This window comes from Scatophagus argus, chromosome 6 (genome assembly GCF_020382885.2).
Source record: "Scatophagus argus isolate fScaArg1 chromosome 6, fScaArg1.pri, whole genome shotgun sequence".
Lineage (NCBI taxonomy): Eukaryota > Metazoa > Chordata > Actinopteri > Scatophagidae > Scatophagus > Scatophagus argus.
In genome coordinates, this window is record NC_058498.1 from 15,017,397 (window position 1) to 15,027,225 (window position 9,829).

Below are 9,829 nucleotides of genomic sequence, written 5' to 3' on the forward strand. Positions count from 1 at the left end.
CACAATAAATCATTATGTAGGAACGAACACACACACACACACACACACACACACAAAGCCCCCTGGATTGTTTCCACCCCTCTCAAACTGATTTAGGCTTGCACAAACACTCCATGCTCACTGAGCTGTCACCCTCACATGCTGGAGGCCACAGTTCCCACAGAGAAAAAAAAATGGGACATAGTTGAGTGCCACCACACTCCACTACACTGACTGATGACTTCCTCTGTCATTATGTAATGGAGTTCATAGCTTCACCTGCCCCGGCCTGGCCAATGGCCTCTGTGCACACGCCAGGATATGAGAGGATGGGGAATTGGCCTGTAGGCTGCTGGTCTCTACACTGGGGAACTACATCAGTACCAGTGGAGGAAGAGTGGGGGGTGGAGGCCGAGGTTGTCCACATGTACAGTATGTCAGTAGAGTAAGGGTAAAGTTTTTTACCCTTTTATTGAATTGTTTTCACTGAGTATGACCTCTGCAGTGAAAGATTACTGCTCATCATGAAAATACCTTTGCATATTCTACTATTTTTTGGGAAATTGAAGCTGCAACACCACTGAAACAACCCACATTACAGAATAATGGATTACTGGTGGCCCAGTCCGATCAAAATAAGCAGTCAAAGTGATTGTCAAAGGGTCCTTGGAAACTCTTACTGGACAGATTCACCAGTTAACACCACACTGTGCTGTATGTTCAAACTTTCGCTCACCAGTTCTAAGCCCTGATGTCTGCTATAGCTGCCGCTGTATATCTCCTGTATGTCCTGTTGCAGTCAAATAAACTCTCTCTATTTATGTTCTCACAGAACTCACACGATGGTATAATTTTTCAGTAAATTAAAAAAAAAACTTTGCTATTTAGCTGAAACTGAAGCAGCTAAATGGAATTTAGCCATCCATAATTTTATTATTTATGTACACCTGTGCTTTTCTTTCTGACACATCAAGATGCCCTTAGTGAAAAAGGCCGTTGTGCTCTATATTTGCTATTGATTGTTGTTTTCCCATATAAGTGGGATTCGAATATCTGGTGTAGATCTCTCCTACGTAAATACAAATTATTATCAGAATCAGAATCAGAATTCCTTTATTAATCCCTGGAGGGAAATTCTTGTATTATATTACTGTTAACACTCCAGGGTTTAATTAGGCAAAATAATACGCAATAACATGTGTGCGGCTGTACCAGCACCAGACAGGCCTTTGGCAGGGTTGGATCGATTCTTGTATGCTGATAATAAGTACTTAATATGATTTATATCACAAACTTGAACATCCCGCATCCAGCAAAAATGACTGGAAAAATGAATTTTGAATCTTATTTAGAAGTGACTTGATTTAGTAGTGTACTGGCTTTGGCCTGAATGAGGATGTGACAGTGCCAATGGAAAGAGAGCCGAGGAGGGGCTCTGCCTGGATTATCCAGCCATGGATTATACAGAGTTGAACATCTGGTCAGAAAGAAAGCAGAGACAGAGTTACTCATCCCTGACAGCGAGAGTCAGAGAGGCAGAGAGGCAGACAGACACAGAGATAAGTATACAGACAAAGATTTTTTTTGCCAGCTTTTCATAACTGGACATCAGACAGTCAACTTAGGGCTGCTAGTATTGTCAGCCCCACCGAGAGTCAACATTTGAAAAGAGCAACATATTCACCTGAGGAATTATTCTAACAAATTGTCACTTGAATGCCAGTGAGCTTCTCACTTACACATGATAGTTAGTGAGAAAACAGAATGCTCCTGTAGCTGTAACTGTGTCTGCTGAGAGAGCAGTGCTGGGCTATATGCACTTAATGCTAGTGTCTGATGGAACTTTGACTTAGAAAACTGATAAATGTACGGTAGCTTTATTGTACTTGCCTTCAACTAAACTTTTAACTCATCACATCTACCTTTCATCTTAACCTAAACATAACCATTTTCAGCTTTATGTCTAATCTTAACTGTATGCTTATGCCTAACCATTTCTAATTTTAAGCTGAATCCCCTCTTGCTGTTTGATACAGCAACCACAGTGGTTGGCTTTCATGATTTTGTTTTGTGCACCTAAACAACATGCAAATCATTTTTTGTCTTCTTTGATCAAAGGATAACATGGCCGACATCTGACATAATGATGGATTAACAGAAACACACAAAATTGCATTCTATTTTTTTTTTTTTACAATATACTGTGCATAGAGTATGCTGTTGTTTATCCGTTTGCTGTTCATGACAAATGCAGCTATTGCCAAAAGATCACACAGGCCCAGAAGAGAAAATGAGACACAGGAGGAGAAACAAGCAAGAGAGAGACAGAGAGAGAGAGAAAGGAAGGAAACAGGAGGACAATAACATGACATGGTAAAAAGACAAGTGTGCCTCCCAACCCCTTGCTGCCCTCTGTTCCTGACCTTGAGGCCTTGGGGTGAGTTTGTAAACTGTTTGCCAGTGACCCCAACATCTGCCCCGCCTGTCCTGTACCTGCAATAAAACCCAGACGAAGGCGTTATGAACGCAAGCCAGCCACATGAACTAAGGGCAACAAGCGGGTCTTACAGAGCTGGCTTCAGCAGAGAGTAACCCCTTCCAAAACACAAGAGTATCTTCTAGTGCTGTCTGTTTATCTGCCTCCTTCTCTTTTTATGTCAAATTGATGTTGTTATGTGTCGACATGTTTCATTTGTTCTGTTGCTGTCTCTCGCAACTTATTGTTGTAACATGGCGTGCTGGGATTCATTGTTGTGTTTGGTTTGTAACTCCTGAGCCACAGTCTTCATTAGATAAGGGGAAGAGTATTTGTGGTACGAAGGTGTGTGTTTGGAATAAACACGCATGAGCGGTCAGTCAGCCATGTTGAGCTATGCCGACTGCTGAGTCAGCAAAAACAAGTGCTGTTCTGCGCAGGACAAGCTGGCTTAATGTCAGTTTCTGTTTTATATTGTGAATGTCATGTGTTACATTTGATGTGAGTTCTGTCTAAAATCTGTGATTACGTTTCCATTCACTTGTTTCAGACTTTAAGTGATCTTCTGAAATATCAGCAAAATAAAATGTGATTTAATGTTTTCACCAACTGCCTTTACATGAAAACATTCAAGAGGGCTTAAGCACTAGTAACTCGGATCATGACACTTAATTGCTGCTTACAGACAGGCTTACCTCATTGTAGCCCCAGTGGAGAAATACGGGATTAAAGTAATTTATTTCAGAATACAGTCAAGTGAAAATAGTTTAGCGTTTCACATAGCAAGTAATTTAGTTTTTACTAAAGTAAAATATGAAAGATTAGGTGATTAGGTACCTTTGGATTCCTGTAGAGTTGTCTGGCTCTAATGTCATGGAAGGTGGTAGGTAGGACAGACTCAGCAGACAGCTGGTCATTCCATAGGTGAAAAATTGCTCTCAGTTATGTGTGTAACTCAGACAACTCGGAAAATTAACTCTTATCAACTTAGACTAAACACACATGTTAATAGCAGCACAGCCTCAACCCTCCTCGAGAGGCAAAAACTCAACTGTTTATATAAGGTGTTCAATTCACACTTAGATTACCTCAGCCAGCACCACAGCACCAAAGGTCAACATACACAGTATCCTTAATACTGTGAAACCTCATAATCACAGATTGATTCATTTACAAGCTCGTGATGTTACTCAGTGGCTCTACACAGGTAAGAAATCTGAACACATTCCTTTGGTAATGCTTCAGGTAAACCAAACTAAACATTCCCATTGAAAAGAAAAACCCTGCACTTGGTTTAGCCCAGTGATGTCAGCCATGACATCACCACCACCATAAAATGTAGGAAATGCTGGACGGGCTCTCCCAAACACAGTAAAAGTAACTGAAACTAACTTATGGCTGCATTAATTATCCATATGCTCTGATGTAAACTATAACATAATGATAATACCAACAAACCTGAGATCGCGAGCGAAGCACTGTTACTATACCGACGGTTAATTAAACAAATGTGTAGAAAATAATATGGTTTATCTGACTCCCTTTATCCACTGGCCTAAGACAATAGCAGTCTCAGTTTGTTTGAACAATTATGACCTGACAGACATATAAACTCAAAATATTTTTTATGACTCTAATAAGGTAGAATTAAATAGTTAATCAAATGTGTATGGTATGATAGCCATGAATTTTACCAAGATCTATCAAAAACCATGTTTCTATCAATCTTCATCTTTATCTTCTCTTTTTCAATATGACAACTTTTCCAACTTAGCTAAGTGTAAAAATGTTTTTCAAAATGCACACTGGCAGATGGAAACATACTGTGTATGTCCATGAAGATGAATAGTAAACGTGTGTTATTTGAGGAGTTTTTCTTTGCTTTTCAGACCTCCAGTGCGTCCTTGTTGTCTTGGAGTGGCATCAGCAGCGTCATTCAGAACCATATCTTCTCTCTCTCTCTCTCTCTCTCACACACACACACACAGACACACAATCACACCTTTTGTTGGCATCTTCTAGTCCAACTGGACACCCCTGCTACGAAAAGGGGAACCATGCTGGACAACAGGAGAGTGATATGGGAGTGTAAACTGAGAGAAGGACAAATAGAGAAAAAGCAGGAAAGACAGAAAGAATGAGGAAAAGTTTCTTTTCCAAAGCTTTGCTGGGGCTTTCTAGCGGAGTGTCTGATGACACAAGGGAAAATAGATAAAAAAAATTGCACTGAAATGGAATGGGGAAATGACTGTGAAAGAAGAGCAAAAGGTGGAAAGATTAGGAAGAGTTTTGGGAAAGAGCGAGGGGGCATGTGGAAGCCACGCGAACCACAAAAAAAAGGAAAGATTTGATATGGCCATATTGGCTGTTGGGGCCAAACTGAGCACACGGGAGTGGTGTGTGGGGACAGGGCTTTAGCGGGGCTATCTGGAGCAGCACATCTGTAAAAGTCATTAAGGAGTGTGTATGTATGCAGCGTGACGCTGTGTTTTCTCTGCCAGGGCTGGCTTGGGCCTGCACGGCAAAACTGAGATCGGGTTTCGTCAACGTGCAGTGGGGGGCCGTCTCCAGTTGACGCGTGATGATTTAGTCAGGTGTGAGCGTGCACTTTCCAATTTGGAGGGAAATAAATTAGAAGTGATTTTTTATGAGACCTCTGTCCCAGGCTGTCTTAAGGCTCACCCTCCCTCCCGCTGTGCACTGTCAGCCCAACTGATGTGTTTATAAAGAATGCTGCACTGGGAGCTGCCCCCACATAAACATGTGCGCACACACTTGCACAGTACATAGGATATACAAAAATACACATGTGTACGTCTAGACGTGAGTAATTCAAACAACAGCATGTAGGACAAACACATATGCATGAACATACCTCAGAAACACAGTCGTTGCTGTGCCTTTGCACAGTATTTAGGCAGTTTTACGCAAATAAATAAATAAATAGATAACCACTGCAAAATTCTTCCAGCTGCAATGGGAGCCCTCGCTAATATTTAAATAGAAACAGAGAAATGTAGGTGTGTCAGTAGTGGAGGAAGCATTGCGGAACAGATCCAGGCAGAGATGATGGTTTTCTGAGGCGAGGGAGACATGTTTCAGGTCCATGGAGTCTAGAAGCCGGAAACCCAAATCCCAGATGACCTCCGACCTCTGGTTGGTTCCCCTGCTACTGCTCCCACATACGGCTCTGACTGCCTTTACTAAATGAGTGCCTGACTTGTCTTGTCTGGCTGACTCTCTTCATACATGTTTTTTAGTTTATTCTTGCCTCTCTGCCTGCCTGTCTTACTGACTGAACGACTGCTTGATTTGTCGGTCTGCTGGCCTGCCTACCCAGTGTGCACTTTGTTAGACTATTTATTGCAAGATACAAATTAAATGACTTTTTCAATTGTTGAAATTGTTCTAAACTAATTGCTTCAAAACAAATGACATCAGCTAATTCTTCATTGGAGTTAGAAATCATGAAAATACATAAAACATTCAGTCCGTTGTCTAAACAATTTCATGCCATTGATAATTGCATAAGGCAATTATGCTTACATGTTAGTAGCTGGAAAATTACTAAATGGATCTAAAAATCTGTTCTAACTGTCCACAGCACTGAAAAACTACATGGACACACAGCTATGGAAGTAAAGAACAGGTCAAACATGTGACATATGAGATAATGTTGCTTAGATTTTAGAAACAGTATAACTACAATGTTTTTGTCAGTGAGATATATTTTACTGGAGAGGCACCTCTGTTTGTGATCAGGGGACAGCAGATAAGGCACAGAGGTCAAGGCTCTCACCTTTATCTGTCAGTCATGTTAAAGGTGCCAAACTTCAGTTAAGATTTTAATGATAAAATTAGGATGATGACAAATAACTCCAGCAACATCAGGAGGAAAATCACATGAATCTACGTTAAGTAATAATGTTATTGTAATATACTGATTCCATGCAAGTCATTTGAAAGGTTTATTCTCAACAGTCAGAATAGTATGAAAGATGGTCCCTTGTGGGTTATATTGCCCTTCAGCCCCTAGAGGGATGTACTGTCCTGATAGCATAATTGCTGTGTTAGACCAAGGTTCAGGTCTATGACAATATGTAATATAGGAATTCAACCTCCAACATTTGAAAAAGATAATTCAGTTTTCTTGCCAACCAGGGACAGTAAACACAAAGGCTGTGCGTGGCTCGTGTGTGTGCTGATGATGGTTTTTGGTTCTGTATCCGATCTCTGATGCACAAAGGAAGTGCTCACAGGTGTGCTACGCAGGTAAAAGACAGTCTGCTTAAATCGCAGCATCACTGACGCACATGTTAAATATAAACCAGTGTGTTACTGCTTTGCTGACAAACACAACAAGTCCCATGTTTTTCAAGGGTGAGTTTTACCGGGTCTGGAGTTGATTTGTCACTATGGTTCTATTACTCTGGTTATCTAGCGGTTAGTCAAAAAACACATGCTCGCAGGTGACAATTCTAAAACACTGTCTAAAAGTGTGTGGTGGACATTGTTTTCATGAGTGGGCACTCCTTTTGCATGGGCATAGATTGGACTTCTTTTCTTCTTTTTTTTTTTCTTTTGGCAGTGTAAATTTATTGCATTTGAGTTTGGCCAGACGAGAGGAGGTTTCTTCTCTTACCACCACCATTGGACTAATCAGAATTAAATATTCAGCTTGCAGTGATTGGCTGAGTAAAACCATACAAATGGTTGTTTTTTTTTAGGTATCCTGATATCATTTGCCTAAAAAAGTTTTGAAACTACTTGGTACTTGGTACCGTAACTTAAAAGTAACACGAATCGACACCCAGCCCTACTACCTACACTGTTGGTCTAAAGTGGTATGCAGAATGAGCTGTTATGGCAAGAACCCATAGATATACCCAATGATGTGATGGAAATGATCACTCTGTAACCTACATGGTAATTTCAGTGTACAGTGTTTACTTGACTTCTTGAGTTCTTTGTTGTTGACCTGTTAGATCAGAGTTTCTTTGTTTTTTTTCTTTATCTTAAATTACATCAAAGCATGTCATATATGGCATACAAAACATCTCTGACATGCTGCATACTGACTGTGAGACTTACCTTCTGCCCAGATGCATACAATTGTGTCAGTGAGGATTCTGATGCAATTCTTATCTCTTTCAGAAGCTTTGCAGCCCACCCTTGAACTACAGTGTCCTTTTGTGTGAAATAAATCCAATGCTGGATATACACAGTATATATATACACTTCTACTGTACTGTGCTGAGGATTTTAGTACAGGGCTGTGGCTGAAGTTGGATGCACTCCATCATATCTTCTCTGTACATTTGCAGCTGGCAGCAGGGACTTTGGGATTCGTATTTCATTCACTGCATTCACTCATAAGCACACCACAGCAACATAAACTGAAAATACGCTCCCTCATCCAATACCTCAATTGAAATACATCCAGTTTGAATTTCAAAGTGGTGGTATTTTGATTTTAGAGTGAGTGTACATCAATAGAATGACCAGTATGATGAAGTATCTATCATTACTAGCGATAAAGTTGAAATGTTACACTGAAATTTTAGAGTTACCTTCCTACTAAAGCTCTCTGAAGAATCATTTGTTACTATGGTCTTTAGCATAATAACAATACCAGAGTGATAAAATCTACAAGGTTGAATTAACTGGCTGTCGTATTACAGTTTTCTTTGCTTCAAAAGGAATGACCATTATATTTAAATTAAGTCATACTCCTTTGCAAAGGGTGTTGAATGTGAGTCAGGAGTTTATTTTTCTGAAAACCACTTTAACCAGCTGGACATTTACAATGGAACTTTGGACAGGAAGTCAGCACACATCCGTCATCCAGGAGAGTCAGTCTGAGTTTGCCTAACCCTCCTACCCAGAGCAGATGAACGAAAGAGATTGGGAACTTTTTACTGAGGGGGTCAAAGTCTCCTTCCTTTATGAGTTGTTACAACATGAATGGGAGCACTGAGAGAGGGAGGAGGGAACTAGGTTGGGAGGGAGGGGAGGAAGTGAATGGTGTAGTTTTTCTCAGCGAGGCTGAGCGAGGTGAAAGGTGGGGGCCGGGGGGCACTGGCTGGGTGGTCAGCATGATCAGCGACCTGTGTGTGTGTTTATGTGTGTGTTAATGGCTGTGTGTGCATGTAAGAAAGTCAGAAAGAGAAAGGAGTTCCGTATGTTGAGTAGGGATAAACCAAATGTTGGATTGACTGATTATCAGAGCTGATTTTTGGTATTTTTCTGATTAACACAATGTTTTTTTTTGTTGTTGTTTTGTTTGTTTTTTGCTATTGCAAAAATAAATAAATAAATAAATTTAACAGTAACTGTTAAAGCCCTGCAACTGAACCCCTGGGAGTTTATGTTTTTTTTTTGTCATTCATCTGAATCTGCAAATAAACTACTAAAAAATATTATCAAAAATATATGTTCTGAAGTAAAATGTACAGTATGTGCTTCCAAAATGTAGTGCATTGGAGCATCATCCATCACTGATTATTCTAAATTATGACAATAAGCTTTTCATTTTTACAGCAAATACATCAGTTCCATACATTGGCTATCAGTCTCAGATTATCTGGCATTTTGAGATTTTGTTTTTCTTTTCTTATTTTGAATCAGTTTTCTTGTCCTCAGAATACTACTTCTATTCTTGTGTCATTGTTATTTCATGCAGAGCTTACACATGCACATTCTCTGAGGTTTTACTCTTTATGGGCTGCAGAATGAGGTGTAGACCAAAATGACTACCCTAATTGAGTAGCTGCATGGGTCCTAAAACAACAGACTGCATTTAGCCAATATAATTCATTCCTCTTGACCATAAAATATCTTTAAAAAAGGCATCAAGTATTGAAAGCTTAAGTGTTTCACTTAGTACTGACCCTTGATAAGAAAACCACAGTAAGGAAAGAGCTATATTCAGTTTTTAGAGAGGGGTGGGGGGTGGGGTAGTATGAAACCACAGCCAGGGGATGATCAGCTTAGCAAAACTTACCAACATAGCATAAAAACTTTAAACAGCTAGCCCAGCTCCATGCCTGGCCAACCAGTAGCTCTTAAGGTCACTAATTAATGGTGTTGGTCAGGTTACTTAATCAAATCTTTTTAGTTGTAGAGACGGTAACCGCATTATTAATAGTAACTTTACCTTTGTGGATTATTCTGGTATTAACATTCATCCTGAGTGATCTGATCACAAGTGGACAGCTCTGAGTCTGCCAGTTCACCCTTGGCATTATTAAGTGTCTTATTAAGTGTCTCCACATGGATCTTGAGTGGCCACTTGTGATTAGATCTCACTTCCCCGGTCTATATGCAAATAAACACATACATTGCCAAAGGGCACAATGTTTTCTTATACAAAGA

At 40.1% G+C, this 9,829-nt stretch overlaps 1 long non-coding RNA gene across 1 annotated transcript; it reads right to left on the reverse strand.

Moving 5' to 3' along the window:
- Positions 1 to 1,125: 1,125 nt before the first annotated feature.
- Positions 1,126 to 3,389, reverse strand: LOC124061261. The gene is made up of 3 exons (XR_006843710.1): positions 3,293 to 3,389; positions 2,403 to 2,472; positions 1,126 to 1,456 (listed from the first exon to the last, which is right to left on the reverse strand). It is a non-coding gene; the product is annotated as an uncharacterized LOC124061261 (long non-coding RNA).
- Positions 3,390 to 9,829: the final 6,440 nt, after the last annotated feature.